We start from the raw sequence: 6,481 nt of genomic DNA on the forward strand, positions 1-6,481 counted from the left end.
TTGCGTTTTTCCTGAATAAGCACAAAATAATGCTTTCTAATAGGAAATTGATAAATGTTGTCATTTGAAGGTGGAAAAGAGACCAAAACAAAAGAAACATTATTCAAAGTTACACATGCAAAATGTATTTGAAGAGAGAGAGACAGACAGACAGACAGATGGGAGAGAAGTCACTAATTCCCAAGTTTGTAAAGCCAGACACAAGGCTGGTAATAATTACCATACTTGGGAGGAAATTTTAGCTACTGGGTTTCCCAATCTGAGTGGACCATTGTATATCATATACTATTAATGGCATGCAAGGCAGAAAAGCGAGGTTTACCAGGAGTGTGTGCTAACAGATATAGACAGTGTCAATCAGTACTTGGCAGAAATATGAACGAACTTCAAAAAGTCCGTGGAAAATGAAATGAAAAGATAAGTTTACTTTGCTGCAAAATAATTTTGAAACCCATGCATAATTTTTTCATCCTACACATTTTCCATGAACTTCTTATGAAAGAGAACTGTAATGTATTGGCTGGTGTGTTGCTCCAACCCCATAAAGAGATTTTTCATGTAATTAGCAACTATTTTTGAGCTCTGATGTAGGCTAGAAAAACACTGACAGCACTGGTATTGTGTTCAACAAGGAAGGGTTTACTGCTTAGATAAAAATGGTCATTCCTGGGCTGGTGCTGTGGTGTAGCAGATAAAGCTGCCACCAGCAGTGCCAGCATCCCATATGGGTGCTGGTTAAAGTCCTGGCTGCTCCACTTTCAATCCAGTTCCCTGCTATGGCCTGGAAAAGCAGTAGAAGATGGCCGAAGTCTTTGGGCCCGTGCACCCACGTGGGAGACCTGGAAGAAGCTTCTGGCTCCTCGCCTTCGGATCGGCGCACCTCCAGTCATTGCAGCCATCTGGAGGAGTGAACCAGTGGATGGAAGACCTCTCATCTTCTCTCTCTCAAATAAATAAATAAATCTTTTTTTTAAATTGCCATTCCTGGGACCTGAAGAGTAGAACAATGGGTTGAACCTCCGCCTGCAATGCTGGCATCCCATATGAGCAACGGTTCATGTCCTGGCTGCTCCACTTCTGATCCAACTCCCTGCTGGATTCTGGAAAACACCAAAAGATGGCTCAAGTCCTTGTACCCCTGCCACCCACATGGGAAACCCAGATGGAGTCCCAGGCTCCTGATTTGGCCAGGCCCAGCCCCAGCCCCAGCCCCAGCCTTGGCAGCCATCTGGGGAGTGAACCAATGGATGGAGGGTCTCTCTCTCTCTCTCTCTCTCTCTCTCTCCCCTCCTCCTTCTTCTCCCTCTCTGAGGCTCTGCTGTTCAAATAAACAAACAAACAAATCTTTTTAAAAAAATGGTGTCCCTTCACTCATTGCTTCATTTCCAGAACACAGGTGGTAAAAAAGTTAAGGTGGTGACACTGAGGCCACCACGTGTTTGTCTTTTAAGTGTGCTTGGTGAAGAGATTGGCAACAAGCATACGCCTCTTCCCTTTGCACACAGAAGGAAACTGTTTATTGAGGCAAGAAGTGTTTGCACAAGTTTTTGAGACCAGGGATGGGGTAAACCCATGACACCAGCTATACCATTTTTTAAAAGAGTAGTTCTGACAAGAGGCATAGCTCAGCGATCTGGCGCTCCACGATATGATATTCTACTATTTAATAGCCTCAGTCTATCATGTCAGAGCACAAGTCTTATCACTTTAAATATTGAGCCGGCCAGGATTTCTTAATATCTGACCAAGGTGCAGACATTTAATCAGCGAGTTTGATTTAAACACTCCTTCGTTTTCCTTCCTCAGAGAAATCAGTGACATCATGGGACATACGAATATGTCACATCCAAAGACATAAAACTGGTCAAAAGAGACAAAGCCAAATGCTGTTCCCAAGCCTGGAGAAACACTTTCCAGAGCCAAATGAAAGCAATGTGGAGCGGGACTCCAGCTACAGTCACGGCTGGGTTTCAGCAGAGGACATCCCAGGGATTACGGGCCACGACTGGGGCAGGCTGCTGACAGACACGTGACGTCTCGGTGTTGGGCTCCCAACACCCCTGCTCCCAGCTCCAGGCCTAGCCCGCCCCTGGCTGTGGCCAGCATTGAAGAGTGAATGAGCGGATGGGAACTCTCTCTCTCTCCTCACCCTCACCTCTATTCCTGTCAAATAAACAGAAAAGTAATTTAATAATAATAATAATAATAATAATAATAAAAGAATGTCTTTTTTTTTTTTTTACCATAGTTCCTGACTTAACTGTTTAGAAGGAAATTATACTATGCTTTCTTGGGCATATTTGAAGCATGTTTATTTATTTATTTTTAAAATTTTATTTATTTATTTATTTGAAAGGCAGAGTTACACAGAGAGAGAAGGAGAGGCAGAGAGAGAGAGAGAGAGAGAGAGAGAGAGAGAGAGGTCTTCTACCCACTGGTTCACACCCCAATTGGCCACAACAACTGGAGCTGCGCCAATCCAAAGCCAGGAGCCAGGAGCTTCTTCTGGGTCTTCCACACGGATGCAGGGACCCAAGGACTTGGGCCATCTTCTACTGCTTTCCCAGGCCATAGCAGAGAGCTGGATCGGGACTCAAGCCACTGCCCCTGTGGGCTGCCGGTACTGCAGGCGGCTGCTTTACTCTCTATGCCACAGTGCTGGCCCCCGAACCATAGATTTGGAGTTATCAGACAGGAGTTCTGAACAATTCTGCCAATCCTGGTGAACTGATAATTATCATTAAGACTTTCTGTTTGGGGGGAAATAGTCTGGTCCATGCCTCCAGTCTTTCCTCTCTTAGAGGGTTTTGGAAACATGGGTGAAAATTTAAAATGTCAATCCTTTCACTGATGTGAAATAATCTATTGTAAAATGTCATGTTTTCAGTGAACCCTGAGAACAGTGTGCTAAGTGAAATAAGCCAGACACAAAATGAAAAGTCCTGTAAGAGTCCATTTCTGTGAGGCACCTCGGATAGTCAAATTCATAGAGACAAAATGCAAAATAGTGGCTGTTAGCGCTGGGAGGACGCGGGACTGGGGGGGTTACAGGAAATGGGTACAGTTTCTGTTTGGAGTGATGTGGAAGTCAGGGAAAAAGAAATCAAAATAATTAAGATGGGAAATTTTGTTATGTATGTTTTACCATAATAAAAATGCCTTAACATTTTTTTAAAAGTGTAATAAAATATATTTAAATATACTCCAAGTTGTTGGGTGTTATATACCCAGGGCGTCGTCTGCAGATGTTGTGATCAGCCCTGGAAATCCGCCTTAGGCCCCCTCCTCCCTCTCCCTCCCCCAGCCTCTGTTCTGCAGAACAGAGGGAAGGGGTGTGGGCTGACCTGGAGGAAGGAGGGCCCCCAGTGAAGGTTGAGAGTCCTCGCAGTTTGCCATGGAGCGCCCACTGCCCTCTACCCTGCGGAGACACAGTAGAAAGAGCCACGAAACCTGGGGTCTCACTCACCTGGAGGAAGGAACTCGAGGGTGGGTGGGCGCGTCCAGGGTCAGGCGGCCGAAGCCTGACTAGTTCTATGCTTACCTTGCATTTTGTCTCATTGGACGTTTTACAGTGTGAGCCTCTCCTGGTCGAAGCCCTTCTTTAGGCAAAGTGATGAAAACAAGAGGCTTTAGGACTTAAGGTAGAGGGCTCCACACGTTTTTCTGGAAGGTGATGTTTCCTAAAGTGGGGGCCGTGGAATGTTCTTTGGTGTTCCACGGTAAAACTGGCCATGGCCAAGTAGGTAATTGCTGCAACAGGTGTCTCCCTGGCAGAAGTGTTTAGAATAGATTGTAAAGCCACAAAGGGGTCTGAGTCCTTTTTAAAAAAATGAGGCAGACATTACCATAGGACTTCAACCTGCTTTCCGATGTGCGGACATGTGTGTTAGGGAGCATGCTTTGGGGTGGGGGACTGGCTCACGGGAATCACCTCTACTGTCGTGTATTTGCTTCTCACTCATGCTTTACGTGACCACTGCCACCATCAGTGGCTCAGTTACTATCAACTGATCTTAACAGTTCTTGTTACATATGATGTTTAATGTAATTTTTTTTTTCTGATTAAAACAGCAATGCAACCTTATTGAAGAAAATTGGAAAGCACACATTTCCATAAAGAGTAAATTAATCCATCCACGATCCTTCTACCTAGAGGTAATCACCATGAACTTCCGTTTATCAGTTCTGCCTTCTTATTATAAATATATGCCATTTAGTACATGCTGCTTTATTTTATTTTATTTTTTTATTTGAAAGGCAGAATGAGAGATCAAGATCTTCCATCTGCTGGTTCACTCCTAAAATGATCACAGTGGCCAAGGCTGGGCCAATCTGAAGCTAGGAGCGTCTTCTGGGTCTCCCATGTGGGTAAAGGGGCCCAACCACTTGGGCCATCTTTTGCTGCTTTCCCAGGTACATGAGCAGGGAGCTTGATTGGAAGTGGATCAGCCAGGATTCGAACTGGTGCCCACATGGGTTGTTGGTCTTGCAGGCAGCTTAACCCACTGTGCCACAACACTGACCCCATAAATAATTGCTTTGTAAACCTGATTTTCAAATTATCAGTTTACCACAAACTTCTTAACATGACAGTAAGTATTCATTCACAGTGTAATTTTAATGCAAAAAATTCCATACTTTTGAATATACATATAACATTAAAATTCAGATTTACACAATCGGAACAGACTCTGTAGGTTTATGAAAATTCATAAGTCATTTGATCTCTTCTGTGTAGCACTTGAGTGACTTTTTTTAAGAAAGAATTTTGTCTGCCCTTCCAAACCCCTCCATAGCCTCATTTTGTCTAATTACGTAAGTATAAGCTCAGCTGACGGAGGGTACATGTGATGACAATCCGTTTACCTGCAGGACAACCCTTAGCTCATTCTTCAGGATGACTGTCCTTTCTGCGACACCCGTGAGCAGGCCTCCTGTCCTCCTCATCTGTGCACCTGCTGGACTGTAAATGTTGGTGAGCAGCTGAAGCACAGCTTCACAAAGCAAGGCAGGAAATGGGCAGAACTCAGAACCTCCCAGGAAAGGAATTTGCCTTTGAATTGAAAGCTGCAGAGAGCTCCACCTGCTTTCCCAAAGATGATGGTACCTAAGTATTTCCGCGTGCCACCCAAAACCCGACGTGTGCGTATAAAATTCATATTTCAAAGGCCCCGGGAGATCAAAAGGGGCAGGGGACCGCACTCTGCTGGCAGAAGTACCAGTTCCCCGGGGAGAAAGGAAGACAGCTCAGCACTGGTGAGAGGAGACACTGCCTGTCTCACTGATCCAGATAAAGCTTCTCCCGACCACGCCCTGCCACATACATCTCCCCTGTACCTACTGCCTCAACACCACGCCGTCTCACCCGTACCTACTGCCTCAACACCACGCCATCTCCCCTGTACCTACTGCCTCAACACCACGCCGTCTCACCCGTACCTACTGCCTCAACACCATGCAAACGAAGTATACTAGGGTCGCATTCAATGTGACTTTAGCTGAACCACCCCTGGGTTCCAATTCTTTGCCCAGAAGAGAGGAACCACTGGCCCAGTGAGAGGATGAACTTCTGGAAACTGGAGGATGCAGTGGGTCACCAGCTTGTGGCTCCTGACGGGAAGAGAGCTGACTCCAGATTAGGAATTGGAATTCTGAATGAAATCGAGAGGACTTCGAAAATAAATTAAAAGATGAAAGTGGATCTGTTTAAAAGTAACATGTACCTTTCAAATATTGGGGGCAATTAATTCATTTAGAAATATTGTTTCCAAACTATAAACACTTCTAATCAAGTGCAGATAAGCCCAAACTGATAGAGAATTACAGATCACATTCTTCAAGAAACAGAGCTGGGGCCGGTGCTGTGCCATAGCAGGTAAGGCTGCCTCCTGCAGTGCCAGCATCCCATGTTGGGGCCATTTTGAGTCCTGGTTGCTCCTCTTCCGATCCAGCTCTCTGCTATGGCTTGGGAAAGCAGCAGAGGATGGCCCAAGTCCTTGGGCCCCTGCACCCACGTGGGACAACCCAGAAGAAGCTCCTGGCTCCTGGCTTTGGATTGGCGCAGCTCCAGTTGTTGTGGTCAATTAGGAAGTTTACCAGCGGATGGAAGACCCATCTCTCTCTCTCTTTCTGCCTCTCCTTCTCTCTGTGTGTAACTCTGACTTTCAAATAAATAAATAAATAAATCCTTAAAAAAAAAAAAAGAAAAGAAAAGAAACAGAGCTAGCCTAAGCCTAATTCTAACAACTGTCTTGGTTTATTGCTCATGAGTGTGTCCCCTTTCAATTTGCCAGATCACCCAGGCAACCTAAGGTACATTGCCATTTCTAAGGATATTTCTATAGGCAAAAACAATAATCTTGTATTTCTCTAAAGAGGGTTCTGTTGCCTATAAATGAATCACACACACACACATTTTTTAATTTTTTTTTTTTTTTTGACAGGCAGAGTGGATAGTGAGAGAGAGACAGAGAGAAAGGTC

Source organism: Lepus europaeus, chromosome 8, assembly GCF_033115175.1.
Source record: "Lepus europaeus isolate LE1 chromosome 8, mLepTim1.pri, whole genome shotgun sequence".
In the NCBI taxonomy this organism is placed as follows: Eukaryota; Metazoa; Chordata; class Mammalia; order Lagomorpha; family Leporidae; genus Lepus; species Lepus europaeus.